Source organism: Pungitius pungitius, chromosome 5, assembly GCF_949316345.1.
Source record: "Pungitius pungitius chromosome 5, fPunPun2.1, whole genome shotgun sequence".
Taxonomy (NCBI): Eukaryota; Metazoa; Chordata; class Actinopteri; order Perciformes; family Gasterosteidae; genus Pungitius; species Pungitius pungitius.
Window position 1 is genome coordinate 6,756,809 of NC_084904.1, and position 25,752 is coordinate 6,782,560.

The window sequence follows — 25,752 nt, forward strand, 5'->3', positions numbered from 1 at the left end:
TTTACATGTTAAACTGCCGCAACATATCATGTAGACTCGTCAAATGTTTGACAATTTTGAAGTCTCTCTTTTGTTTACCATTAAAAAGGGGTTTGAGTGGGATTTGAACAAAGCTTCCTTCTGTTAGCATATATAGTAAGCAGCGATCAGTATACTGCATCAGGCTGTGTACAACCCTTTCTGTGATCAAGAAAGTGCTATGTAATGTTATATCGAATGCATTAAAAGATATAATCTATAACTCTCACTAATTTCTTTTGTTTTCCGTCAGGATGGCCGAGCGGTCTAAGGCGCTGCGTTCAGGTCGCAGTCTCCCCTGGAGGCGTGGGTTCGAATCCCACTTCTGACTTGTGGTTTTCTTGCTCAGTTGCCTGTAACATGATGATGTAAACGGAGCAATGCTTTACATCTTAAACTGCCGCAACATATCATGTAGACTCGTCAAATGTTTGACAATTTTGAAGTCTCTCTTTTGTTTACCATTAAAAAGGGGTTTGAGTGGGATTTGAACAAAGATTCCTTCTGTTAGCATATATAGTAAGCAGCGATCAGTATACTGCATCAGGCTGTGTACAACCCTTTCTGTGATCAAGAAAGTGCTATGTAATGTTATATCGAATGCATTAAAAGATATAATCTATAACTCTCACTAATTTCTTTTGTTTTCCGTCAGGATGGCCGAGCGGTCTAAGGCGCTGCGTTCAGGTCGCAGTCTCCCCTGGAGGCGTGGGTTCGAATCCCACTTCTGACATGTGGTTTTCTTGCTCAGTTGCCTGTGACATGATGATGTAAACGGAGCAATGCTTTACATCTTAAACTGCCGCAACATATCATGTAGACTCGTCAAATGTTTGACAATTTTGAAGTCTCTCTTTTGTTTACCATTAAAAAGGGGTTTGAGTGGGATTTCAACAAAGATTCCTTCTGTTAGCATATATTGTCACCAGCGACAAGTACACTGCATCAGGCTCTGTACAACCCTTTCTGTGATGAAGAAAGTGCGATGTAGTGTTGTATGGAATGCATTAAAAGATATGATCTATAACTCTCATCAATTTATTTTGTTTTCTGTCAGGATGGCCGAGCGGGCTAAGGCGCTGCGTTCAGGTCGCAGTCTCCACTGGAGGCGTGGGTTCGAATCCCACTTCTGACATGTGGTTTTCTTGCTCAGTTGCCTGTGACATGATGATGTAAACGGAGCAATGCTTTACATCTTAAACTGCCGCAACATATCATGTAGACTCGTCAAATGTTTGACAATTTTGAAGTCTCTCTTTTGTTTACCATTAAAAAGGGGTTTGAGTGGGATTTCAACAAAGATTCCTTCTGTTAGCATATATAGTAAGCAGCGATCAGTATACTGCATCAGGCTGTGTACAACCCTTTCTGTGATCAAGAAAGTGCTATGTAATGTTATATCGAATGCATTAAAAGATATAATCTATAACTCTCACTAATTTCTTTTGTTTTCCGTCAGGATGGCCGAGCGGTCTAAGGCGCTGCGTTCAGGTCGCAGTCTCCCCTGGAGGCGTGGGTTCGAATCCCACTTCTGACATGTGGTTTTCTTGCTCAGTTGCCTGTGACATGATGATGTAAACGGAGCAATGCTTTACATGTTAAACTGCCGCAACATATCATGTAGACTCGTCAAATGTTTGACAATTTTGAAGTCTCTCTTTTGTTTACCATTAAAAAGGGGTTTGAGTGGGATTTGAACAAAGCTTCCTTCTGTTAGCATATATAGTAAGCAGCGATCAGTATACTGCATCAGGCTGTGTACAACCCTTTCTGTGATCAAGAAAGTGCTATGTAATGTTATATCGAATGCATTAAAAGATATAATCTATAACTCTCACTAATTTCTTTTGTTTTCCGTCAGGATGGCCGAGCGGTCTAAGGCGCTGCGTTCAGGTCGCAGTCTCCCCTGGAGGCGTGGGTTCGAATCCCACTTCTGACTTGTGGTTTTCTTGCTCAGTTGCCTGTGACATGATGATGTAAACGGAGCAATGCTTTACATCTTAAACTGCCGCAACATATCATGTAGACTCGTCAAATGTTTGACAATTTTGAAGTCTCTCTTTTGTTTACCATTAAAAAGGGGTTTGAGTGGGATTTGAACAAAGATTCCTTCTGTTAGCATATATAGTAAGCAGCGATCAGTATACTGCATCAGGCTGTGTACAACCCTTTCTGTGACGAAGAAAGTGCGATGTAGTGTTGTATGGAATGCATTGAAAGATATGATCTATAACTCTCACTAATTTCTTTTGTTTTCCGTCAGGATGGCCGAGCGGTCTAAGGCGCTGCGTTCAGGTCGCAGTCTCCCCTGGAGGCGTGGGTTCGAATCCCACTTCTGACATGTGGTTTTCTTGCTCAGTTGCCTGTGACATGATGATGTAAACGGACCAATGCTTTACATGTTAAACTGCCGCAACATATCATGTAGACTCGTCAAATGTTTGACAATTTTGAAGTCTCTCTTTTGTTTACCATTAAAAAGGGGTTTGAGTGGGATTTGAACAAAGCTTCCTTCTGTTAGCATATATAGTAAGCAGCGATCAGTATACTGCATCAGGCTGTGTACAACCCTTTCTGTGATCAAGAAAGTGCTATGTAATGTTATATCGAATGCATTAAAAGATATAATCTATAACTCTCACTAATTTCTTTTGTTTTCCGTCAGGATGGCCGAGCGGTCTAAGGCGCTGCGTTCAGGTCGCAGTCTCCCCTGGAGGCGTGGGTTCGAATCCCACTTCTGACATGTGGTTTTCTTGCTCAGTTGCCTGTGACATGATGATGTAAACGGAGCAATGCTTTACATCTTAAACTGCCGCAACATATCATGTAGACTCGTCAAATGTTTGACAATTTTGAAGTCTCTCTTTTGTTTACCATTAAAAAGGGGTTTGAGTGGGATTTCAACAAAGATTCCTTCTGTTAGCATATATTGTCACCAGCGACAAGTACACTGCATCAGGCTCTGTACAACCCTTTCTGTGATGAAGAAAGTGCGATGTAGTGTTGTATGGAATGCATTAAAAGATATGATCTATAACTCTCATCAATTTATTTTGTTTTCTGTCAGGATGGCCGAGCGGGCTAAGGCGCTGCGTTCAGGTCGCAGTCTCCACTGGAGGCGTGGGTTCGAATCCCACTTCTGACATGTGGTTTTCTTGCTCAGTTGCCTGTGACATGATGATGTAAACGGAGCAATGCTTTACATCTTAAACTGCCGCAACATATCATGTAGACTCGTCAAATGTTTGACAATTTTGAAGTCTCTCTTTTGTTTACCATTAAAAAGGGGTTTGAGTGGGATTTCAACAAAGATTCCTTCTGTTAGCATATATAGTAAGCAGCGATCAGTATACTGCATCAGGCTGTGTACAACCCTTTCTGTGACGAAGAAAGTGCGATGTAGTGTTGTATGGAATGCATTGAAAGATATGATCTATAACTCTCACTAATTTCTTTTGTTTTCCGTCAGGATGGCCGAGCGGTCTAAGGCGCTGCGTTCAGGTCGCAGTCTCCACTGGAGGCGTGGGTTCGAATCCCACTTCTGACATGTGGTTTTCTTGCTCAGTTGCCTGTAACATGATGATGTAAACGGAGCAATGCTTTACATCTTAAACTGCCGCAACATATCATGTAGACTCGTCAAATGTTTGACCATTTTGAAGTCTCTCTTTTGTTTACCATTAAAAAGGGGTTTGATTGGGATTTCAACAAAGATTCCTTCTGTTAGCATATATTGTCACCAGCGACAAGTACACTGCATCAGGCTCTGTACAACCCTTTCTGTGATGAAGAAAGTGCGATTAAAAGATATGATCTATAACTCTCACCAATTTCTTTTGTTTTCCGTCAGGATGGCCGAGCGGTCTAAGGCGCTGCGTTCAGGTCGCAGTCTCCACTGGAGGCGTGGGTTCGAATCCCACTTCTGACATGTGGTTTTCTTGCTCAGTTGCCTGTGACATGATGATGTAAACGGAGCAATGCTTTACATGTTAAACTGCCGCAACATATCATGTAGACTCGTCAAATGTTTGACAATTTTGAAGTCTCTCTTTTGTTTACCATTAAAAAGGGGTTTGAGTGGGATTTGAACAAAGCTTCCTTCTGTTAGCATATATAGTAAGCAGCGATCAGTATACTGCATCAGGCTGTGTACAACCCTTTCTGTGACGAAGAAAGTGCGATGTAGTGTTGTATGGAATGCATTGAAAGATATGATCTATAACTCTCACTAATTTCTTTTGTTTTCCGTCAGGATGGCCGAGCGGTCTAAGGCGCTGCGTTCAGGTCGCAGTCTCCACTGGAGGCGTGGGTTCGAATCCCACTTCTGACATGTGGTTTTCTTGCTCAGTTGCCTGTAACATGATGATGTAAACGGAGCAATGCTTTACATCTTAAACTGCCGCAACATATCATGTAGACTCGTCAAATGTTTGACCATTTTGAAGTCTCTCTTTTGTTTACCATTAAAAAGGGGTTTGATTGGGATTTCAACAAAGATTCCTTCTGTTAGCATATATTGTCACCAGCGACAAGTACACTGCATCAGGCTCTGTACAACCCTTTCTGTGATGAAGAAAGTGCGATTAAAAGATATGATCTATAACTCTCACCAATTTCTTTTGTTTTCCGTCAGGATGGCCGAGCGGTCTAAGGCGCTGCGTTCAGGTCGCAGTCTCCACTGGAGGCGTGGGTTCGAATCCCACTTCTGACATGTGGTTTTCTTGCTCAGTTGCCTGTGACATGATGATGTAAACGGAGCAATGCTTTACATGTTAAACTGCCGCAACATATCATGTAGACTCGTCAAATGTTTGACTATTTTGAAGTCTCTCTTTTGTTTACCATTAAAAAGGGGTTTGAGTGGGATTTGAACAAAGCTTCCTTCTGTTAGCATATATAGTAAGCAGCGATCAGTATACTGCATCAGGCTGTGTACAACCCTTTCTGTGATCAAGAAAGTGCTATGTAATGTTATATCGAATGCATTAAAAGATATAATCTATAACTCTCACCAATTTCTTTTGTTTTCCGTCAGGATGGCCGAGCGGTCTAAGGCGCTGCGTTCAGGTCGCAGTCTCCACTGGAGGCGTGGGTTCGAATCCCACTTCTGACATGTGGTTTTCTTGCTCAGTTGCCTGTGACATGATGATGTAGACAGAGCAATGCTTTACATGTTAAACTGCCGCAACATATCATGTAGACTCGTCAAATGTTTGACAATTTTGAAGTCTCTCTTTTGTTTACCATTAAAAAGGGGTTTGAGTGGGATTTCAACAAAGATTCCTTCTGTTAGCATATATTGTCACCAGCGACAAGTACACTGCATCAGGCTCTGTACAACCCTTTCTGTGATGAAGAAAGTGCGATTAAAAGATATGATCTATAACTCTCACCAATTTCTTTTGTTTTCCGTCAGGATGGCCGAGCGGTCTAAGGCGCTGCGTTCAGGTCGCAGTCTCCACTGGAGGCGTGGGTTCGAAAACCCACTTCTGACATGTGGTTTTCTTGCTCAGTTCCCTTTGACATGATGATGTAGACAGAGCAATGCTTTACATGTTAAACTGCCGCAACATATCATGTAGACTCGTCAAATGTTTGACAATTTTGAAGTCTCTCTTTTGTCTACCATTAAAAAGGGGTTTGAGTGGGATTTCAACAAAGATTCCTTCTGTTAGCATATATTGTCACCAGCGACAAGTACACTGCATCAGGCTCTGTACAACCCTTTCTGTGATGAAGAAAGTGCGATTAAAAGATATGATCTATAACTCTCACCAATTTCTTTTGTTTTCCGTCAGGATGGCCGAGCGGTCTAAGGCGCTGCGTTCAGGTCGCAGTCTCCCCTGGAGGCGTGGGTTCGAATCCCACTTCTGACATGTGGTTTTCTTGCTCAGTTGCCTGTGACATGATGATGTAAACGGAGCAATGCTTTACATCTTAAACTGCCGCAACATATCATGTAGACTCGTCAAATGTTTGACAATTTTGAAGTCTCTCTTTTGTTTACCATTAAAAAGGGGTTTGAGTGGGATTTGAACAAAGCTTCCTTCTGTTAGCATATATAGTAAGCAGCGATCAGTATACTGCATCAGGCTGTGTACAACCCTTTCTGTGATCAAGAAAGTGCTATGTAATGTTGTATGGAATGCATTAAAAGATATGATCTATAACTCTCACCAATTTCTTTTGTTTTCTGTCAGGATGGCCGAGCGGTCTAAGGCGCTGCGTTCAGGTCGCAGTCTCCACTGGAGGCGTGGGTTCGAATCCCACTTCTGACATGTGGTTTTCTTGCTCAGTTGCCTGTGACATGATGATGTAAACGGAGCAATGCTTTACATCTTAAACTGCCGCAACATATCATGTAGACTCGTCAAATGTTTGACAATTTTGAAGTCTCTCTTTTGTTTACCATTAAAAAGGGGTTTGAGTGGGATTTGAACAAAGATTCCTTCTGTTAGCATATATAGTAAGCAGCGATCAGTATACTGCATCAGGCTGTGTACAACCCTTTCTGTGACGAAGAAAGTGCGATGTAGTGTTGTATGGAATGCATTGAAAGATATGATCTATAGCTCTCACCAATTTCTTTTGTTTTCCGTCAGGATGGCCGAGCGGTCTAAGGCGCTGCGTTCAGGTCGCAGTCTCCACTGGAGGCGTGGGTTCGAATCCCACTTCTGACATGTGGTTTTCTTGCTCAGTTCCCTTTGACATGATGATGTAGACAGAGCAATGCTTTACATGTTAAACTGCCGCAACATATCATGTAGACTCGTCAAATGTTTGACAATTTTGAAGTCTCTCTTTTGTTTACCATTAAAAAGGGGTTTGAGTGGGATTTCAACAAAGATTCCTTCTGTTAGCATATATTGTCACCAGCGACAAGTACACTGCATCAGGCTCTGTACAACCCTTTCTGTGATGAAGAAAGTGCGATTAAAAGATATGATCTATAACTCTCACCAATTTCTTTTGTTTTCCCTCAGGATGGCCGAGCGGTCTAAGGCGCTGCGTTCAGGTCGCAGTCTCCACTGGAGGCGTGTGTTCGAAATCCCACTTCTGACATGTGGTTTTCTTGCTCAGTTCCCTTTGACATGATGATGTAGACAGAGCAATGCTTTACATGTTAAACTGCCGCAACATATCATGTAGACTCGTCAAATGTTTGACAATTTTGAAGTCTCTCTTTTGTTTACCATTAAAAAGGGGTTTGAGTGGGATTTCAACAAAGATTCCTTCTGTTAGCATATATTGTCACCAGCGACAAGTACACTGCATCAGGCTCTGTACAACCCTTTCTGTGATAAAGAAAGTGCGATTAAAAGATATGATCTATAACTCTCACCAATTTCTTTTGTTTTCCGTCAGGATGGCCGAGCGGTCTAAGGCGCTGCGTTCAGGTCGCAGTCTCCACTGGAGGCGTGGGTTCGAATCCCACTTCTGACATGTGGTTTTCTTGCTCAGTTGCCTGTGACATGATGATGTAAACGGAGCAATGCTTTACATCTTAAACTGCCGCAACATATCATGTAGACTCGTCAAATGTTTGACAATTTTGAAGTCTCTCTTTTGTTTACCATCAAAAAGGGGTTTGAGTGGGATTTGAACAAAGATTCCTTCTGTTAGCATATATAGTAAGCAGCGATCAGTATACTGCATCAGGCTGTGTACAACCCTTTCTGTGACGAAGAAAGTGCGATGTAGTGTTGTATGGAATGCATTGAAAGATATGATCTATAGCTCTCACCAATTTCTTTTGTTTTCCGTCAGGATGGCCGAGCGTCTAAGGCGCTGCGTTCAGGTCGCAGTCTCCACTGGAGGCGTGGGTTCGAATCCCACTTCTGACATGTGGTTTTCTTGCTCAGTTCCCTTTGACATGATGATGTAGACAGAGCAATGCTTTACATGTTAAACTGCCGCAACATATCATGTAGACTCGTCAAATGTTTGACAATTTTGAAGTCTCTCTTTTGTTTACCATTAAAAAGGGGTTTGAGTGGGATTTCAACAAAGATTCCTTCTGTTAGCATATATTGTCACCAGCGACAAGTACACTGCATCAGGCTCTGTACAACCCTTTCTGTGATAAAGAAAGTGCGATTAAAAGATATGATCTATAACTCTCACCAATTTCTTTTGTTTTCCGTCAGGATGGCCGAGCGGTCTAAGGCGCTGCGTTCAGGTCGCAGTCTCCACTGGAGGCGTGGGTTCGAATCCCACTTCTGACATGTGGTTTTCTTGCTCAGTTGCCTGTGACATGATGATGTAAACGGAGCAATGCTTTACATCTTAAACTGCCGCAACATATCATGTAGACTCGTCAAATGTTTGACAATTTTGAAGTCTCTCTTTTGTTTACCATCAAAAAGGGGTTTGAGTGGGATTTGAACAAAGATTCCTTCTGTTAGCATATATAGTAAGCAGCGATCAGTATACTGCATCAGGCTGTGTACAACCCTTTCTGTGACGAAGAAAGTGCGATGTAGTGTTGTATGGAATGCATTGAAAGATATGATCTATAGCTCTCACCAATTTCTTTTGTTTTCCGTCAGGATGGCCGAGCGTCTAAGGCGCTGCGTTCAGGTCGCAGTCTCCACTGGAGGCGTGGGTTCGAATCCCACTTCTGACATGTGGTTTTCTTGCTCAGTTCCCTTTGACATGATGATGTAGACAGAGCAATGCTTTACATGTTAAACTGCCGCAACATATCATGTAGACTCGTCAAATGTTTGACAATTTTGAAGTCTCTCTTTTGTTTACCATTAAAAAGGGGTTTGAGTGGGATTTCAACAAAGATTCCTTCTGTTAGCATATATTGTCACCAGCGACAAGTACACTGCATCAGGCTCTGTACAACCCTTTCTGTGATAAAGAAAGTGCGATTAAAAGATATGATCTATAACTCTCACCAATTTCTTTTGTTTTCCGTCAGGATGGCCGAGCGGTCTAAGGCGCTGCGTTCAGGTCGCAGTCTCCACTGGAGGCGTGGGTTCGAATCCCACTTCTGACATGTGGTTTTCTTGCTCAGTTGCCTGTGACATGATGATGTAAACGGAGCAATGCTTTACATCTTAAACTGCCGCAACATATCATGTAGACTCGTCAAATGTTTGACAATTTTGAAGTCTCTCTTTTGTTTACCATCAAAAAGGGGTTTGAGTGGGATTTGAACAAAGATTCCTTCTGTTAGCATATATAGTAAGCAGCGATCAGTATACTGCATCAGGCTGTGTACAACCCTTTCTGTGACGAAGAAAGTGCGATGTAGTGTTGTATGGAATGCATTGAAAGATATGATCTATAGCTCTCACCAATTTCTTTTGTTTTCCGTCAGGATGGCCGAGCGTCTAAGGCGCTGCGTTCAGGTCGCAGTCTCCACTGGAGGCGTGGGTTCGAATCCCACTTCTGACATGTGGTTTTCTTGCTCAGTTCCCTTTGACATGATGATGTAGACAGAGCAATGCTTTACATGTTAAACTGCCGCAACATATCATGTAGACTCGTCAAATGTTTGACAATTTTGAAGTCTCTCTTTTGTTTACCATTAAAAAGGGGTTTGAGTGGGATTTCAACAAAGATTCCTTCTGTTAGCATATATTGTCACCAGCGACAAGTACACTGCATCAGGCTCTGTACAACCCTTTCTGTGATAAAGAAAGTGCGATTAAAAGATATGATCTATAACTCTCACCAATTTCTTTTGTTTTCCGTCAGGATGGCCGAGCGGTCTAAGGCGCTGCGTTCAGGTCGCAGTCTCCACTGGAGGCGTGGGTTCGAATCCCACTTCTGACATGTGGTTTTCTTGCTCAGTTGCCTGTGACATGATGATGTAAACGGAGCAATGCTTTACATCTTAAACTGCCGCAACATATCATGTAGACTCGTCAAATGTTTGACAATTTTGAAGTCTCTCTTTTGTTTACCATCAAAAAGGGGTTTGAGTGGGATTTGAACAAAGATTCCTTCTGTTAGCATATATAGTAAGCAGCGATCAGTATACTGCATCAGGCTGTGTACAACCCTTTCTGTGACGAAGAAAGTGCGATGTAGTGTTGTATGGAATGCATTGAAAGATATGATCTATAGCTCTCACCAATTTCTTTTGTTTTCCGTCAGGATGGCCGAGCGTCTAAGGCGCTGCGTTCAGGTCGCAGTCTCCACTGGAGGCGTGGGTTCGAATCCCACTTCTGACATGTGGTTTTCTTGCTCAGTTCCCTTTGACATGATGATGTAGACAGAGCAATGCTTTACATGTTAAACTGCCGCAACATATCATGTAGACTAGTCAAATGTTTGACAATTTTGAAGTCTCTCTTTTGTTTACCATTAAAAAGGGGTTTGAGTGGGATTTCAACAAAGATTCCTTCTGTTAGCATATATAGTAAGCAGCGATCAGTATACTGCATCAGGCTGTGTACAACCCTTTCTGTGATCAAGAAAGTGCTATGTAATGTTGTATGGAATGCATTAAAAGATATGATCTATAACTCTCACCAATTTCTTTTGTTTTCCGTCAGGATGGCCGAGCGGTCTAAGGCGCTGCGTTCAGGTCGCAGTCTCCCCTGGAGGCGTGGGTTCGAATCCCACTTCTGACATGTGGTTTTCTTGCTCAGTTGCCTGTGACATGATGATGTAAACGGAGCAATGCTTTACATCTTAAACTGCCGCAACATATCATGTAGACTCGTCAAATGTTTGACAATTTTGAAGTCTCTCTTTTGTTTACCATTAAAAAGGGGTTTGAGTGGGATTTCAACAAAGATTCCTTCTGTTAGCATATATAGTAAGCAGCGATCAGTATACTGCATCAGGCTGTGTACAACCCTTTCTGTGATCAAGAAAGTGCTATGTAATGTTGTATGGAATGCATTAAAAGATATGATCTATAACTCTCACCAATTTCTTTTGTTTTCTGTCAGGATGGCCGAGCGGTCTAAGGCGCTGCGTTCAGGTCGCAGTCTCCACTGGAGGCGTGGGTTCGAATCCCACTTCTGACATGTGGTTTACTTGCTCAGTTGCCTGTGACATGATGATGTAAACGGAGCAATGCTTTACATCTTAAACTGCCGCAACATATCATGTAGACTCGTCAAATGTTTGACAATTTTGAAGTCTCTCTTTTGTTTACCATTAAAAAGGGGTTTGAGTGGGATTTCAACAAAGATTCCTTCTGTTAGCATATATTGTCACCAGCGACAAGTACACTGCATCAGGCTCTGTACAACCCTTTCTGTGATGAAGAAAGTGCGATTAAAAGATATGATCTATAACTCTCACCAATTTCTTTTGTTTTCCGTCAGGATGGCCAAGCGGTCTAAGGCGCTGCGTTCAGGTCGCAGTCTCCCCTGGAGGCGTGGGTTCGAATCCCACTTCTGACATGTGGTTTTCTTGCTCAGTTGCCTGTGACATGATGATGTAAACGGAGCAATGCTTTACATCTTAAACTGCCGCAACATATCATGTAGACTCGTCAAATGTTTGACAATTTTGAAGTCTCTCTTTTGTTTACCATTAAAAAGGGGTTTGAGTGGGATTTCAACAAAGATTCCTTCTGTTAGCATATATAGTAAGCAGCGATCAGTATACTGCATCAGGCTGTGTACAACCCTTTCTGTGATCAAGAAAGTGCTATGTAATGTTGTATGGAATGCATTAAAAGATATGATCTATAACTCTCACCAATTTCTTTTGTTTTCTGTCAGGATGGCCGAGCGGTCTAAGGCGCTGCGTTCAGGTCGCAGTCTCCACTGGAGGCGTGGGTTCGAATCCCACTTCTGACATGTGGTTTACTTGCTCAGTTGCCTGTGACATGATGATGTAAACGGAGCAATGCTTTACATCTTAAACTGCCGCAACATATCATGTAGACTCGTCAAATGTTTGACAATTTTGAAGTCTCTCTTTTGTTTACCATTAAAAAGGGGTTTGAGTGGGATTTCAACAAAGATTCCTTCTGTTAGCATATATTGTCACCAGCGACAAGTACACTGCATCAGGCTCTGTACAACCCTTTCTGTGATGAAGAAAGTGCGATGTAGTGTTGTATGGAATGCATTAAAAGATATGATCTATAACTCTCACCAATTTCTTTTGTTTTCTGTCAGGATGGCCGAGCGGTCTAAGGCGCTGCGTTCAGGTCGCAGTCTCCACTGGAGGCGTGGGTTCGAATCCCACTTCTGACATGTGGTTTTCTTGCTCAGTTGCCTGTGACATGATGATGTAAACGGAGCAATGCTTTACATCTTAAACTGCCGCAACATATCATGTAGACTCGTCAAATGTTTGACAATTTTGAAGTCTCTCTTTTGTTTACCATTAAAAAGGGGTTTGAGTGGGATTTCAACAAAGATTCCTTCTGTTAGCATATATAGTAAGCAGCGATCAGTATACTGCATCAGGCTGTGTACAACCCTTTCTGTGATCAAGAAAGTGCTATGTAATGTTATATCGAATGCATTAAAAGATATAATCTATAACTCTCACTAATTTCGTCTGTTTTCCGTCATTATGGCCGAGCGGTCTAAGGCGCTGCGTTCAGGTCGCAGTCTCCCCTGGAGGCGTGGGTTCGAATCCCACTTCTGACATGTGCTTTTCTTGCTCAGTTGCCTGTGACATGATGATGTAAACGGAGCAATGCTTTACATCTTAAACTGCCGCAACATATCATGTAGACTCGTCAAATGTTTGACAATTTTGAAGTCTCTCTTTTGTTTACCATTAAAAAGGGGTTTGAGTGGGATTTCAACAAAGATTCCTTCTGTTAGCATATATAGTAAGCAGCGATCAGTATACTGCATCAGGCTGTGTACAACCCTTTCTGTGACGAAGAAAGTGCGATGTAGTGTTGTATGGAATGCATTGAAAGATATGATCTATAACTCTCACCAATTTCTTTTGTTTTCCGTTAGGATGGCCGAGCGGTCTAAGGCGCTGCGTTCAGGTCGCAGTCTCCACTGGAGGTGTGGGTTCGAATCCCACTTCTGACATGTGGTTTTCTTGCTCAGTTCCCTTTGACATGATGATGTAGACAGAGCAATGCTTTACATGTTAAACTGCCGCAACATATCATGTAGACTCGTCAAATGTTTGACAATTTTGAAGTCTCTCTTTTGTTTACCATTAAAAAGGGGTTTGAGTGGGATTTCAACAAAGATTCCTTCTGTTAGCATATATTGTCACCAGCGACAAGTACACTGCATCAGGCTCTGTACAACCCTTTCTGTGATGAAGAAAGTGCGATTAAAAGATATGATCTATAACTCTCACCAATTTCTTTTGTTTTCCGTCAGGATGGCCGAGCGGTCTAAGGCGCTGCGTTCAGGTCGCAGTCTCCCCTGGAGGCGTGGGTTCGAATCCCACTTCTGACATGTGCTTTTCTTGCTCAGTTGCCTGTGACATGATGATGTAAACGGAGCAATGCTTTACATCTTAAACTGCCGCAACATATCATGTAGACTCGTCAAATGTTTGACAATTTTGAAGTCTCTCTTTTGTTTACCATTAAAAAGGGGTTTGAGTGGGATTTCAACAAAGATTCCTTCTGTTAGCATATATAGTAAGCAGCGATCAGTATACTGCATCAGGCTGTGTACAACCCTTTCTGTGACGAAGAAAGTGCGATGTAGTGTTGTATGGAATGCATTGAAAGATATGATCTATAACTCTCACCAATTTCTTTTGTTTTCCGTTAGGATGGCCGAGCGGTCTAAGGCGCTGCGTTCAGGTCGCAGTCTCCACTGGAGGTGTGGGTTCGAATCCCACTTCTGACATGTGGTTTTCTTGCTCAGTTCCCTTTGACATGATGATGTAGACAGAGCAATGCTTTACATGTTAAACTGCCGCAACATATCATGTAGACTCGTCAAATGTTTGACAATTTTGAAGTCTCTCTTTTGTTTACCATTAAAAAGGGGTTTGAGTGGGATTTCAACAAAGATTCCTTCTGTTAGCATATATTGTCACCAGCGACAAGTACACTGCATCAGGCTCTGTACAACGCTTTCTGTGATGAAGAAAGTGCGATTAAAAGATATGATCTATAACTCTCACCAGTTTCTTTTGTTTTCCGTCAGGATGGCCGAGCGGTCTAAGGCGCTGCGTTCAGGTCGCAGTCTCCCCTGGAGGCGTGGGTTCGAATCCCACTTCTGACATGTGGTTTTCTTGCTCAGTTGCCTGTGACATGATGATGTAAACGGAGCAATGCTTTACATCTTAAACTGCCGCAACATATCATGTAGACTCGTCAAATGTTTGACAATTTTGAAGTCTCTCTTTTGTTTACCATTAAAAAGGGGTTTGAGTGGGATTTCAACAAAGATTCCTTCTGTTAGCATATATTGTCACCAGCGACAAGTACACTGCATCAGGCTCTGTACAACCCTTTCTGTGATGAAGAAAGTGCGATGTAGTGTTGTATGGAATGCATTAAAAGATATGATCTATAACTCTCACCAATTTCTTTTGTTTTCTGTCAGGATGGCCGAGCGGTCTAAGGCGCTGCGTTCAGGTCGCAGTCTCCACTGGAGGCGTGGGTTCGAATCCCACTTCTGACATGTGGTTTTCTTGCTCAGTTGCCTGTGACATGATGATGTAAACGGAGCAATGCTTTACATCTTAAACTGCCGCAACATATCATGTAGACTCGTCAAATGTTTGACAATTTTGAAGTCTCTCTTTTGTTTACCATTAAAAAGGGGTTTGAGTGGGATTTCAACAAAGATTCCTTCTGTTAGCATATATAGTAAGCAGCGATCAGTATACTGCATCAGGCTGTGTACAACCCTTTCTGTGATCAAGAAAGTGCTATGTAATGTTATATCGAATGCATTAAAAGATATAATCTATAACTCTCACTAATTTCGTCTGTTTTCCGTCATTATGGCCGAGCGGTCTAAGGCGCTGCGTTCAGGTCGCAGTCTCCCCTGGAGGCGTGGGTTCGAATCCCACTTCTGACATGTGCTTTTCTTGCTCAGTTGCCTGTGACATGATGATGTAAACGGAGCAATGCTTTACATCTTAAACTGCCGCAACATATCATGTAGACTCGTCAAATGTTTGACAATTTTGAAGTCTCTCTTTTGTTTACCATTAAAAAGGGGTTTGAGTGGGATTTCAACAAAGATTCCTTCTGTTAGCATATATAGTAAGCAGCGATCAGTATACTGCATCAGGCTGTGTACAACCCTTTCTGTGACGAAGAAAGTGCGATGTAGTGTTGTATGGAATGCATTGAAAGATATGATCTATAACTCTCACCAATTTCTTTTGTTTTCCGTTAGGATGGCCGAGCGGTCTAAGGCGCTGCGTTCAGGTCGCAGTCTCCACTGGAGGTGTGGGTTCGAATCCCACTTCTGACATGTGGTTTTCTTGCTCAGTTCCCTTTGACATGATGATGTAGACAGAGCAATGCTTTACATGTTAAACTGCCGCAACATATCATGTAGACTCGTCAAATGTTTGACAATTTTGAAGTCTCTCTTTTGTTTACCATTAAAAAGGGGTTTGAGTGGGATTTCAACAAAGATTCCTTCTGTTAGCATATATTGTCACCAGCGACAAGTACACTGCATCAGGCTCTGTACAACCCTTTCTGTGATGAAGAAAGTGCGATTAAAAGATATGATCTATAACTCTCACCAATTTCTTTTGTTTTCCGTCAGGATGGCCGAGCGGTCTAAGGCGCTGCGTTCAGGTCGCAGTCTCCCCTGGAGGCGTGGGTTCGAATCCCACTTCTGACATGTGCTTTTCTTGCTCAGTTGCCTGTGACATGATGATGTAAACGGAGCAATGCTTTACATCTTAAACTGCCGCAACATATCATGTAGACTCGTCAAATGTTTGACAATTTTGAAGTCTCTCTTTTGTTTACCATTAAAAAGGGGTTTGAGTGGGATTTCAACAAAGATTCCTTCTGTTAGCATATATAGTAAGCAGCGATCAGTATACTGCATCAGGCTGTGTACAACCCTTTCTGTGACGAAGAAAGTGCGATGTAGTGTTGTATGGAATGCATTGAAAGATATGATCTATAACTCTCACCAATTTCTTTTGTTTTCCGTTAGGATGGCCGAGCGGTCTAAGGCGCTGCGTTCAGGTCGCAGTCTCCACTGGAGGTGTGGGTTCGAATCCCACTTCTGACATGTGGTTTTCTTGCTCAGTTCCCTTTGACATGATGATGTAGACAGAGCAATGCTTTACATGTTAAACTGCCGCAACATATCATGTAGACTCGTCAAATGTTTGACAATTTTGAAGTCTCTCTTTTGTTTACCATTAAAAAGGGGTTTGAGTGGGATTTCAACAAAGATTCCTTCTGTTAGCATATATTGTCACCAGCGACAAGTACACTGCATCAGGCTCTGTACAACGCTTTCTGTGATGAAGAAAGTGCGATTAAAAGATATGATCTATAACTCTCACCAGTTTCTTTTGTTTTCCGTCAGGATGGCCGAGCGGTCTAAGGCGCTGCGTTCAGGTCGCAGTCTCCCCTGGAGGCGTGGGTTCGAATCCCACTTCTGACATGTGGTTTTCTTGCTCAGTTGCCTGTGACATGATGATGTAAACGGAGCAATGCTTTACATCTTAAACTGCCGCAACATATCATGTAGACTCGTCAAATGTTTGACAATTTTGAAGTCTCTCTTTTGTTTACCATTAAAAAGGGGTTTGAGTGGGATTTCAACAAAGATTCCTTCTGTTAGCATATATTGTCACCAGCGACAAGTACACTGCATCAGGCTCTGTACAACCCTTTCTGTGATGAAGAAAGTGCGATTAAAAGATATGATCTATAACTCTCACCAATTTCTTTTGTTTTCCGTCAGGATGGCCGAGCGGTCTAAGGCGCTGCGTTCAGGTCGCAGTCTCCACTGGAGGCGTGGGTTCGAATCCCACTTCTGACATGTGGTTTTCTTGCTCATTTCCCTTTGACATGATGATGTAGACAGAGCAATGCTTTACATGTTAAACTGCCGCAACATATCATGTAGACTCGTCAAATGTTTGACAATTTTGAAGTCTCTCTTTTGTTTACCATTAAAAAGGGGTTTGAGTGGGATTTCAACAAAGATTCCTTCTGTTAGCATATATAGTAAGCAGCGATCAGTATACTGCATCAGGCTGTGTACAACCCTTTCTGTGACGAAGAAAGTGCGATGTAGTGTTGTATGGAATGCATTGAAAGATATGATCTATAACTCTCACCAATTTCTTTTGTTTTCCGTTAGGATGGCCGAGCGGTCTAAGGCGCTGCGTTCAGGTCGCAGTCTCCACTGGAGGCGTGGGTTCGAAAACCCACTTCTGACATGTGGTTTTCTTGCTCAGTTCCCTTTGACATGATGATGTAGACAGAGCAATGCTTTACATGTTAAACTGCCACAACATATCATGTAGACTCGTCAAATGTTTGACAATTTTGAAGTCTCTCTTTTGTTTACCATTAAAAAGGGGTTTGAGTGGGATTTCAACAAAGATTCCTTCTGTTAGCATATATTGTCACCAGCGACAAGTACACTGCATCAGGCTCTGTACAACCCTTTCTGTGATGAAGAAAGTGCGATGTAGTGTTGTATGGAATGCATTAAAAGATATGATCTATAACTCTCACCAATTTCTTTTGTTTTCTGTCAGGATGGCCGAGCGGTCTAAGGCGCTGCGTTCAGGTCGCAGTCTCCACTGGAGGCGTGGGTTCGAATCCCACTTCTGACATGTGGTTTTCTTGCTCAGTTGCCTGTGACATGATGATGTAAACGGAGCAATGCTTTACATCTTAAACTGCCGCAACATATCATGTAGACTCGTCAAATGTTTGACAATTTTGAAGTCTCTCTTTTGTTTACCATTAAAAAGGGGTTTGAGTGGGATTTCAACAAAGATTCCTTCTGTTAGCATATATTGTCACCAGCGACAAGTACACTGCATCAGGCTCTGTACAACGCTTTCTGTGATGAAGAAAGTGCGATTAAAAGATATGATCTATAACTCTCACCAGTTTCTTTTGTTTTCCGTCAGGATGGCCGAGCGGTCTAAGGCGCTGCGTTCAGGTCGCAGTCTCCCCTGGAGGCGTGGGTTCGAATCCCACTTCTGACATGTGGTTTTCTTGCTCAGTTCCCTTTGACATGATGATGTAGACAGAGCAATGCTTTACATGTTAAACTGCCGCAACATATCATGTAGACTCGTCAAATGTTTGACAATTTTGAAGTCTCTCTTTTGTTTACCATTAAAAAGGGGTTTGAGTGGGATTTCAACAAAGATTCCTTCTGTTAGCATATATTGTCACCAGCGACAAGTACACTGCATCAGGCTCTGTACAACCCTTTCTGTGATGAAGAAAGTGCGATTAAAAGATATGATCTATAACTCTCACCAATTTCTTTTGTTTTCCGTCAGGATGGCCGAGCGGTCTAAGGCGCTGCGTTCAGGTCGCAGTCTCCCCTGGAGGCGTGGGTTCGAATCCCACTTCTGACATGTGCTTTTCTTGCTCAGTTGCCTGTGACATGATGATGTAAACGGAGCAATGCTTTACATCTTAAACTGCCGCAACATATCATGTAGACTCGTCAAATGTTTGACAATTTTGAAGTCTCTCTTTTGTTTACCATTAAAAAGGGGTTTGAGTGGGATTTCAACAAAGATTCCTTCTGTTAGCATATATAGTAAGCAGCGATCAGTATACTGCATCAGGCTGTGTACAACCCTTTCTGTGACGAAGAAAGTGCGATGTAGTGTTGTATGGAATGCATTGAAAGATATGATCTATAACTCTCACCAATTTCTTTTGTTTTCCGTTAGGATGGCCGAGCGGTCTAAGGCGCTGCGTTCAGGTCGCAGTCTCCACTGGAGGTGTGGGTTCGAATCCCACTTCTGACATGTGGTTTTCTTGCTCAGTTCCCTTTGACATGATGATGTAGACAGAGCAATGCTTTACATGTTAAACTGCCGCAACATATCATGTAGACTCGTCAAATGTTTGACAATTTTGAAGTCTCTCTTTTGTTTACCATTAAAAAGGGGTTTGAGTGGGATTTCAACAAAGATTCCTTCTGTTAGCATATATTGTCACCAGCGACAAGTACACTGCATCAGGCTCTGTACAACGCTTTCTGTGATGAAGAAAGTGCGATTAAAAGATATGATCTATAACTCTCACCAGTTTCTTTTGTTTTCCGTCAGGATGGCCGAGCGGTCTAAGGCGCTGCGTTCAGGTCGCAGTCTCCCCTGGAGGCGTGGGTTCGAATCCCACTTCTGACATGTGGTTTTCTTGCTCAGTTGCCTGTGACATGATGATGTAAACGGAGCAATGCTTTACATCTTAAACTGCCGCAACATATCATGTAGACTCGTCAAATGTTTGACAATTTTGAAGTCTCTCTTTTGTTTACCATTAAAAAGGGGTTTGAGTGGGATTTCAACAAAGATTCCTTCTGTTAGCATATATTGTCACCAGCGACAAGTACACTGCATCAGGCTCTGTACAACCCTTTCTGTGATGAAGAAAGTGCGATTAAAAGATATGATCTATAACTCTCACCAATTTCTTTTGTTTTCCGTCAGGATGGCCGAGCGGTCTAAGGCGCTGCGTTCAGGTCGCAGTCTCCACTGGAGGCGTGGGTTCGAATCCCACTTCTGACATGTGGTTTACTTGCTCAGTTGCCTGTGACATGATGATGTAAACGGAGCAATGCTTTACATCTTAAACTGCCGCAACATATCATGTAGACTCGTCAAATGTTTGACAATTTTGAAGTCTCTCTTTTGTTTACCATTAAAAAGGGGTTTGAGTGGGATTTCAACAAAGATTCCTTCTGTTAGCATATATTGTCACCAGCGACAAGTACACTGCATCAGGCTCTGTACAACCCTTTCTGTGATGAAGAAAGTGCGATGTAGTGTTGTATGGAATGCATTAAAAGATATGATCTATAACTCTCACCAATTTCTTTTGTTTTCTGTCAGGATGGCCGAGCGGTCTAAGGCGCTGCGTTCAGGTCGCAGTCTCCACTGGAGGCGTGGGTTCGAATCCCACTTCTGACATGTGGTTTTCTTGCTCAGTTGCCTGTGACATGATGATGTAAACGGAGCAATGCTTTACATCTTAAACTGCCGCAACATATCATGTAGACTCGTCAAATGTTTGACAATTTTGAAGTCTCTCTTTTGTTTACCATTAAAAAGGGGTTTGAGTGGGATTTCAACAAAGATTCCTTCTGTTAGCATATATAGTAAGCAGCGATCAGTATACTGCATCAGGCTGTGTACAACCCTTTCTGTGATCAAGAAAGTGCTATGTAATGTTATATCGAATGCATTAAAAGATATAATCTATAACTCTCACTAATTTCGTCTGTTTTCCGTCATTATGGCCGAGCGGTCTAAGGCGCTGCGTTCAGGTCGCAGTCTCCCCTGGAGGCGTGGGTTCGAATCCCACTTCTGACATGTGCTTTTCTTGCTCAGTTGCCTGTGACATGATGATGTAAACGGAGCAATGCTTTACATCTTAAACTGCCGCAACATATCATGTAGACTCGTCAAATGTTTGACAATTTTGAAGTCTCTCTTTTGTTTACCATTAAAAAGGGGTTTGAGTGGGATTTCAACAAAGATTCCTTCTGTTAGCATATATAGTAAGCAGCGATCAGTATACTGCATCAGGCTGTGTACAACCCTTTCTGTGACGAAGAAAGTGCGATGTAGTGTTGTATGGAATGCATTGAAAGATATGATCTATAACTCTCACCAATTTCTTTTGTTTTCCGTTAGGATGGCCGAGCGGTCTAAGGCGCTGCGTTCAGGTCGCAGTCTCCACTGGAGGTGTGGGTTCGAATCCCACTTCTGACATGTGGTTTTCTTGCTCAGTTCCCTTTGACATGATGATGTAGACAGAGCAATGCTTTACATGTTAAACTGCCGCAACATATCATGTAGACTCGTCAAATGTTTGACAATTTTGAAGTCTCTCTTTTGTTTACCATTAAAAAGGGGTTTGAGTGGGATTTCAACAAAGATTCCTTCTGTTAGCATATATTGTCACCAGCGACAAGTACACTGCATCAGGCTCTGTACAACCCTTTCTGTGATGAAGAAAGTGCGATTAAAAGATATGATCTATAACTCTCACCAATTTCTTTTGTTTTCCGTCAGGATGGCCGAGCGGTCTAAGGCGCTGCGTTCAGGTCGCAGTCTCCCCTGGAGGCGTGGGTTCGAATCCCACTTCTGACATGTGCTTTTCTTGCTCAGTTGCCTGTGACATGATGATGTAAACGGAGCAATGCTTTACATCTTAAACTGCCGCAACATATCATGTAGACTCGTCAAATGTTTGACAATTTTGAAGTCTCTCTTTTGTTTACCATTAAAAAGGGGTTTGAGTGGGATTTGAACAAAGCTTCCTTCTGTTAGCATATATAGTAAGCAGCGATCAGTATACTGCATCAGGCTGTGTACAACCCTTTCTGTGACGAAGAAAGTGCGATGTAGTGTTGTATGGAATGCATTGAAAGATATGATCTATAACTCTCACCAATTTCTTTTGTTTTCCGTTAGGATGGCCGAGCGGTCTAAGGCGCTGCGTTCAGGTCGCAGTCTCCACTGGAGGTGTGGGTTCGAATCCCACTTCTGACATGTGGTTTTCTTGCTCAGTTCCCTTTGACATGATGATGTAGACAGAGCAATGCTTTACATGTTAAACTGCCGCAACATATCATGTAGACTCGTCAAATGTTTGACAATTTTGAAGTCTCTTTTTTGTTTACCATTAAAAAGGGGTTTGAGTGGGATTTCAACAAAGATTCCTTCTGTTAGCATATATTGTCACCAGCGACAAGTACACTGCATCAGGCTCTGTACAACGCTTTCTGTGATGAAGAAAGTGCGATTAAAAGATATGATCTATAACTCTCACCAGTTTCTTTTGTTTTCCGTCAGGATGGCCGAGCGGTCTAAGGCGCTGCGTTCAGGTCGCAGTCTCCCCTGGAGGCGTGGGTTCGAATCCCACTTCTGACATGTGGTTTTCTTGCTCAGTTGCCTGTGACATGATGATGTAAACGGAGCAATGCTTTACATCTTAAACTGCCGCAACATATCATGTAGACTCGTCAAATGTTTGACAATTTTGAAGTCTCTCTTTTGTTTACCATTAAAAAGGGGTTTGAGTGGGATTTCAACAAAGATTCCTTCTGTTAGCATATATTGTCACCAGCGACAAGTACACTGCATCAGGCTCTGTACAACCCTTTCTGTGATGAAGAAAGTGCGATTAAAAGATATGATCTATAACTCTCACCAATTTCTTTTGTTTTCCGTCAGGATGGCCGAGCGGTCTAAGGCGCTGCGTTCAGGTCGCAGTCTCCACTGGAGGCGTGGGTTCGAATCCCACTTCTGACATGTGGTTTTCTTGCTCATTTCCCTTTGACATGATGATGTAGACAGAGCAATGCTTTACATGTTAAACTGCCGCAACATATCATGTAGACTCGTCAAATGTTTGACAATTTTGAAGTCTCTCTTTTGTTTACCATTAAAAAGGGGTTTGAGTGGGATTTCAACAAAGATTCCTTCTGTTAGCATATATAGTAAGCAGCGATCAGTATACTGCATCAGGCTGTGTACAACCCTTTCTGTGACGAAGAAAGTGCGATGTAGTGTTGTATGGAATGCATTGAAAGATATGATCTATAACTCTCACCAATTTCTTTTGTTTTCCGTTAGGATGGCCGAGCGGTCTAAGGCGCTGCGTTCAGGTCGCAGTCTCCACTGGAGGCGTGGGTTCGAAAACCCACTTCTGACATGTGGTTTTCTTGCTCAGTTCCCTTTGACATGATGATGTAGACAGAGCAATGCTTTACATGTTAAACTGCCACAACATATCATGTAGACTCGTCAAATGTTTGACAATTTTGAAGTCTCTCTTTTGTTTACCATTAAAAAGGGGTTTGAGTGGGATTTCAACAAAGATTCCTTCTGTTAGCATATATTGTCACCAGCGACAAGTACACTGCATCAGGCTCTGTACAACCCTTTCTGTGATGAAGAAAGTGCGATGTAGTGTTGTATGGAATGCATTAAAAGATATGATCTATAACTCTCACCAATTTCTTTTGTTTTCTGTCAGGATGGCCGAGCGGTCTAAGGCGCTGCGTTCAGGTCGCAGTCTCCACTGGAGGCGTGGGTTCGAATCCCACTTCTGACATGTGGTTTTCTTGCTCAGTTGCCTGTGACATGATGATGTAAACGGAGCAATGCTTTACATCTTAAACTGCCGCAACATATCATGTAGACTCGTCAAATGTTTGACAATTTTGAAGTCTCTCTTTTGTTTACCATTAAAAAGGGGTTTGAGTGGGATTTCAACAAAGATTCCTTCTGTTAGCATATATTGTCACCAGCGACAAGTACACTGCATCAGGCTCTGTACAACGCTTTCTGTGATGAAGAAAGTGCGATTAAAAGATATGATCTATAACTCTCACCAGTTTCTTTTGTTTTCCGTCAGGATGGCCGAGCGGTCTAAGGCGCTGCGTTCAGGTCGCAGTCTCCCCTGGAGGCGTGGGTTCGAATCCCACTTCTGACATGTGGTTTTCTTGCTCAGTTGCCTGTGACATGATGATGTAAACGGAGCAATGCTTTACATCTTAAACTGCCACAACATATCATGTAGACTCGTCAAATGTTTGACAATTTTGAAGTCTCTCTTTTGTTTACCATTAAAAAGGGGTTTGAGTGGGATTTCAACAAAGATTCCTTCTGTTAGCATATATTGTCACCAGCGACAAGTACACTGCATCAGGCTCTGTACAACCCTTTCTGTGATCAAGAAAGTGCTATGTAATGTTATATCGAATGCATTAAAAGATATAATCTATAACTCTCACTAATTTCTTTTGTTTTCCGTCAGGATGGCCGAGCGGTCTAAGGCGCTGCGTTCAGGTCGCAGTCTCCCCTGGAGGCGTGGGTTCGAATCCCACTTCTGACATGTGGTTTTCTTGCTCAGTTGCCTGTGACATGATGATGTAAACGGAGCAATGCTTTACATCTTAAACTGCCGCAACATATCATGTAGACTCGTCAAATGTTTGACAATTTTGAAGTCTCTCTTTTGTTTACCATTAAAAAGGGGTTTGAGTGGGATTTGAACAAAGATTCCTTCTGTTAGCATATATAGTAAGCAGCGATCAGTATACTGCATCAGGCTGTGTACAACCCTTTCTGTGATCAAGAAAGTGCTATGTAGTGTTGTATGGAATGCATTGAAAGATATGATCTATAACTCTCACCAATTTCTTTTGTTTTCCGTCAGGATGGCCGAGCGGTCTAAGGCGCTGCGTTCAGGTCGCAGTCTCCACTGGAGGCGTGGGTTCGAATCCCACTTCTGATGTGTGGTTTTCTTGCTCAGTTGCCTGTGACATGATGATGTAAACGGAGCAATGCTTTACATGTTAAACTGCCGCAACATATCATGTAGACTCGTCAAATGTTTGACAATTTTGAAGTCTCTCTTTTGTTTACCATTAAAAAGGGGTTTGAGTGGGATTTGAACAAAGCTTCCTTCTGTTAGCATATATAGTAAGCAGCGATCAGGATACTGCATCAGGCTGTGTACAACCCTTTCTGTGACGAAGAAAGTGCGATGTAGTGTTGTATGGAATGCATTGAAAGATATGATCTATAGCTCTCACCAATTTCTTTTGTTTTCCGTCAGGATGGCCGAGCGGTCTAAGGCGCTGCGTTCAGGTCGCAGTCTCCACTGGAGGCGTGGGTTCGAATCCCACTTCTGACATGTGGTTTTCTTGCTCAGTTGCCTGTGACATGGTGATGTAAACGGACCAATGCTTTACATGTTAAACTGCCGCAACATATCATGTAGACTCGTCAAATGTTTGACAATTTTGAAGTCTCTCTTTTGTTTACCATTAAAAAGGGGTTTGAGTGGGATTTGAACAAAGCTTCCTTCTGTTAGCATATATAGTAAGCAGCGATCAGTATACTGCATCAGGCTGTGTACAACCCTTTCTGTGATCAAGAAAGTGCTATGTAATGTTATATCGAATGCATTAAAAGATATAATCTATAACTCTCACTAATTTCTTTTGTTTTCCGTCAGGATGGCCGAGCGGTCTAAGGCGCTGCGTTCAGGTCGCAGTCTCCCCTGGAGGCGTGGGTTCGAATCCCACTTCTGACATGTGGTTTTCTTGCTCAGTTGCCTGTGACATGATGATGTAAACGGACCAATGCTTTACATGTTAAACTGCCGCAACATATCATGTAGACTCGTCAAATGTTTGACAATTTTGAAGTCTCTCTTTTGTTTACCATTAAAAAGGGGTTTGAGTGGGATTTGAACAAAGCTTCCTTCTGTTAGCATATATAGTAAGCAGCGATCAGTATACTGCATCAGGCTGTGTACAACCCTTTCTGTGATCAAGAAAGTGCTATGTAATGTTATATCGAATGCATTAAAAGATATAATCTATAACTCTCACTAATTTCTTTTGTTTTCCGTCAGGATGGCCGAGCGGTCTAAGGCGCTGCGTTCAGGTCGCAGTCTCCCCTGGAGGCGTGGGTTCGAATCCCACTTCTGACATGTGGTTTTCTTGCTCAGTTGCCTGTGACATGATGATGTAAACGGAGCAATGCTTTACATCTTAAACTGCCGCAACATATCATGTAGACTCGTCAAATGTTTGACAATTTTGAAGTCTCTCTTTTGTTTACCATTAAAAAGGGGTTTGAGTGGGATTT

The 25,752-nt window shown here is 42.4% G+C and overlaps 22 non-coding genes across 22 annotated transcripts; all 22 read left to right on the plus strand.

The window, feature by feature from the left end:
• The first annotated feature begins 3,482 nt into the window (after nucleotides 1-3,482).
• trnal-cag (transfer RNA leucine (anticodon CAG)) lies at nucleotides 3,483-3,565 on the plus strand. Its single transcript has one exon. It is a non-coding gene; the product is annotated as a tRNA-Leu (tRNA).
• Nucleotides 3,566-3,863: 298 nt separating this feature from the next.
• On the plus strand, nucleotides 3,864-3,946 carry trnal-cag (transfer RNA leucine (anticodon CAG)). The gene has a single exon. It is a non-coding gene; the product is annotated as a tRNA-Leu (tRNA).
• Nucleotides 3,947-4,265: 319 nt separating this feature from the next.
• Nucleotides 4,266-4,348, plus strand: trnal-cag (transfer RNA leucine (anticodon CAG)). The gene has a single exon. It is a non-coding gene; the product is annotated as a tRNA-Leu (tRNA).
• A 298-nt stretch (nucleotides 4,349-4,646) lies between these two features.
• trnal-cag (transfer RNA leucine (anticodon CAG)) lies at nucleotides 4,647-4,729 on the plus strand. The gene has a single exon. It is a non-coding gene; the product is annotated as a tRNA-Leu (tRNA).
• Nucleotides 4,730-5,048: 319 nt separating this feature from the next.
• On the plus strand, nucleotides 5,049-5,131 carry trnal-cag (transfer RNA leucine (anticodon CAG)). Its single transcript has one exon. It is a non-coding gene; the product is annotated as a tRNA-Leu (tRNA).
• Nucleotides 5,132-6,213: 1,082 nt separating this feature from the next.
• Nucleotides 6,214-6,296, plus strand: trnal-cag (transfer RNA leucine (anticodon CAG)). Its single transcript has one exon. It is a non-coding gene; the product is annotated as a tRNA-Leu (tRNA).
• Nucleotides 6,297-6,615: 319 nt separating this feature from the next.
• Nucleotides 6,616-6,698, plus strand: trnal-cag (transfer RNA leucine (anticodon CAG)). Its single transcript has one exon. It is a non-coding gene; the product is annotated as a tRNA-Leu (tRNA).
• Nucleotides 6,699-7,378: 680 nt separating this feature from the next.
• On the plus strand, nucleotides 7,379-7,461 carry trnal-cag (transfer RNA leucine (anticodon CAG)). The gene has a single exon. It is a non-coding gene; the product is annotated as a tRNA-Leu (tRNA).
• Nucleotides 7,462-8,160: 699 nt separating this feature from the next.
• On the plus strand, nucleotides 8,161-8,243 carry trnal-cag (transfer RNA leucine (anticodon CAG)). Its single transcript has one exon. It is a non-coding gene; the product is annotated as a tRNA-Leu (tRNA).
• A 699-nt stretch (nucleotides 8,244-8,942) lies between these two features.
• On the plus strand, nucleotides 8,943-9,025 carry trnal-cag (transfer RNA leucine (anticodon CAG)). The gene has a single exon. It is a non-coding gene; the product is annotated as a tRNA-Leu (tRNA).
• A 699-nt stretch (nucleotides 9,026-9,724) lies between these two features.
• Nucleotides 9,725-9,807, plus strand: trnal-cag (transfer RNA leucine (anticodon CAG)). Its single transcript has one exon. It is a non-coding gene; the product is annotated as a tRNA-Leu (tRNA).
• A 1,122-nt stretch (nucleotides 9,808-10,929) lies between these two features.
• trnal-cag (transfer RNA leucine (anticodon CAG)) lies at nucleotides 10,930-11,012 on the plus strand. The gene has a single exon. It is a non-coding gene; the product is annotated as a tRNA-Leu (tRNA).
• Nucleotides 11,013-11,712: 700 nt separating this feature from the next.
• On the plus strand, nucleotides 11,713-11,795 carry trnal-cag (transfer RNA leucine (anticodon CAG)). The gene has a single exon. It is a non-coding gene; the product is annotated as a tRNA-Leu (tRNA).
• Nucleotides 11,796-12,114: 319 nt separating this feature from the next.
• On the plus strand, nucleotides 12,115-12,197 carry trnal-cag (transfer RNA leucine (anticodon CAG)). The gene has a single exon. It is a non-coding gene; the product is annotated as a tRNA-Leu (tRNA).
• A 2,287-nt stretch (nucleotides 12,198-14,484) lies between these two features.
• On the plus strand, nucleotides 14,485-14,567 carry trnal-cag (transfer RNA leucine (anticodon CAG)). Its single transcript has one exon. It is a non-coding gene; the product is annotated as a tRNA-Leu (tRNA).
• Nucleotides 14,568-16,833: 2,266 nt separating this feature from the next.
• Nucleotides 16,834-16,916, plus strand: trnal-cag (transfer RNA leucine (anticodon CAG)). The gene has a single exon. It is a non-coding gene; the product is annotated as a tRNA-Leu (tRNA).
• Nucleotides 16,917-17,638: 722 nt separating this feature from the next.
• trnal-cag (transfer RNA leucine (anticodon CAG)) lies at nucleotides 17,639-17,721 on the plus strand. The gene has a single exon. It is a non-coding gene; the product is annotated as a tRNA-Leu (tRNA).
• Nucleotides 17,722-19,564: 1,843 nt separating this feature from the next.
• Nucleotides 19,565-19,647, plus strand: trnal-cag (transfer RNA leucine (anticodon CAG)). The gene has a single exon. It is a non-coding gene; the product is annotated as a tRNA-Leu (tRNA).
• Nucleotides 19,648-19,966: 319 nt separating this feature from the next.
• Nucleotides 19,967-20,049, plus strand: trnal-cag (transfer RNA leucine (anticodon CAG)). The gene has a single exon. It is a non-coding gene; the product is annotated as a tRNA-Leu (tRNA).
• A 2,266-nt stretch (nucleotides 20,050-22,315) lies between these two features.
• trnal-cag (transfer RNA leucine (anticodon CAG)) lies at nucleotides 22,316-22,398 on the plus strand. Its single transcript has one exon. It is a non-coding gene; the product is annotated as a tRNA-Leu (tRNA).
• A 722-nt stretch (nucleotides 22,399-23,120) lies between these two features.
• On the plus strand, nucleotides 23,121-23,203 carry trnal-cag (transfer RNA leucine (anticodon CAG)). The gene has a single exon. It is a non-coding gene; the product is annotated as a tRNA-Leu (tRNA).
• Nucleotides 23,204-24,707: 1,504 nt separating this feature from the next.
• On the plus strand, nucleotides 24,708-24,790 carry trnal-cag (transfer RNA leucine (anticodon CAG)). The gene has a single exon. It is a non-coding gene; the product is annotated as a tRNA-Leu (tRNA).
• Nucleotides 24,791-25,752: the final 962 nt, after the last annotated feature.